Below are 2,158 nucleotides of genomic sequence, written 5' to 3' on the forward strand. Positions count from 1 at the left end.
GGAACTACAGGCGTACCCGCAGTGGGGCAGCGCGGAAAGAACGCAAGGACCCGGCCCGGGCGTCTCGTAGCCGGTCCGAGGCGGGGTCTGGGAGTGTGTAACACTGCCTGCGTTCGAGCAGATAGTGCATGGGTAGTCCGTTGGTTCGTCCTCCCGATCCGCCCACTGCTGCTCACTGGCGAGAGAGGAGGGTGAGTGTGATACGCACTGGATCGTCCACAACCCCCCGTCCCCTCAGGGGACCCAGAAATAGAGGAATTGCTCTTTGTCGAGTATTTGGGTACCACCGACAGAGAGGTCAGTGGCAGAAAAGATGAAAAGATTCTCCGCCCGGCCATCCTTCGGGGGAGGGAGTGGTGTGCTTACCATCTCCTGAAGAGCAGGTCCCTCCACCTTTGGGTTGCCCGTCTCAGGGCCTCTGCTCTTTCGCTTGCAACCAGGTTTGGCGGGGGCCTGGACAGGCGAAGCCGCAGGAGCAAGGCGGCGGCAAGGAGGCCGCCCTCGGCGATGGCAGCAGCTGCACGCCGGGGCAGGATGTACCTGATGGCCTCAGTCTGCTTTGGTCAGCGGAGAACTGCTGGGCAAGTTCTCCACTGTGTCGCCGAAAAGGCCGGCCTGGGACACAGGGGCATTCAAGAATCGTGTCTGCCGTCTCACGCATGTCACCAGTCACAGCCAGAAATGGTGCTCCTGGACCACCATAGTGGACAACGCACGACCCAGAGACCCTTCCGTAACCTTCGTCGCTCGTGGCGCGAGGTCCGCCGTAGTGCGGAGTTCTCTGCGAACTTCCGGGTCGTGACCACCCTCGTGCAAGTCCCTTAGTGCCTTAGCCTGGTGCACTTGCAATCACGCCGTAACGTGTAAGTTGGAGGCAGCTTCTCCACAGGTCGTATAAGCATTGCTGGCCAGTCGAGTACCTACAGACCCGGGCCTGGGACACAGGGGCATTCAAGAATCGTGTCTGCCGTCTCACGCATGTCACCAGTCACAGCCAGAAATGGTGCTCCTGGACCACCATAGTGGACAACGCACGACCCAGAGACCGTTCCGTAACCTTCGTCGCTCGTGGCGCGAGGTCCGCCGTAGTGCGGAGTTCTCTGCGAACTTCCGGGTCGTGACCACCCTCGTGCAAGTCCCTTAGTGCCTTAGCCTGGTGCACTTGCAATCACGCCGTAACGTGTAAGTTGGAGGCAGCTTCTCCACAGGTCGTATAAGCATTGCTGGCCAGTCGAGTACCTACAGACCCGGGAGGGGAGGCACGGTTCTCCCTGCCAGTTGGAGGCGGTATTAGGAAACAACTGTATCGCAACCGACCGCTCCACCGGGGGGACTCTTGTAACCCCCTAGCTGCCCCACCATCGAGGGTGGTGAAGGAGGAAGAACCAGCAGATCAGTTTCCGGCAGTAAAAAGGTGCCGTCCACGACCTGTTGAGCTCCTCATGCACCTCCGGGAAGAAAGGCACCGAGGTGGGGCGCTGAGAACCAGCGCGGACCACCCCGAGAACCAATCGTGCAACCTTGAGGGCTTGGGACACGGTGGAAGTCTCCACTTGAGCCCTACCCCTACGGCGGCCCGGGAAAGCATAGCCATTATTTCAGGATCCGATTCAGGCATTGCTACAGTCCCGGAGGTGAGCAGCGCAGCCAAATCTTCCTCAGCAATCGACATCTGGTCGCTGGGAGGAGCACCAAAGGATACGGCTGGTACACGCCTATGCAACGTTGTCTTTAAAAAGACGCACCCGAAATTGCTCTTTTAGGGGAAAAAGCTCTTTTAGCGTGCTGAGGCGCACAGGGGAGATGATCATCTGCAACACAAACGGGGGTAGTGTAGCCTGATGTGTGCAACCCACTCGACACAGAAAACCACCCCCGCTGAAGCGCCGTACCGCCAACACGAAGAGCTCTCCAAGAGCGCGCTGAACTCGTTCAGTCTTCTTCTCTCAGTAGAGTAGTCAGGAGCAGAATGATGTGATCGCTCGGCTCCTCAGCGAAAAGCTGAATATGCGCTGCATCTGCTGCCTACTTATACTCACGCTGTGATCAGCGGCAGCTGGATGCAATAATCGCATGCCAATGTGCATTGGCTCGTTTAGTTTACACTCGAAGTAGATTCATCCGACGTGACGTCGAGAGTGACCGACTGAAAGGGAAC

Source organism: Sinocyclocheilus grahami, unplaced genomic scaffold (assembly GCF_001515645.1).
Source record: "Sinocyclocheilus grahami isolate Dianchi unplaced genomic scaffold, SAMN03320097.WGS_v1.1 scaffold335.1, whole genome shotgun sequence".
NCBI classification, from domain to species: domain Eukaryota; kingdom Metazoa; phylum Chordata; class Actinopteri; order Cypriniformes; family Cyprinidae; genus Sinocyclocheilus; species Sinocyclocheilus grahami.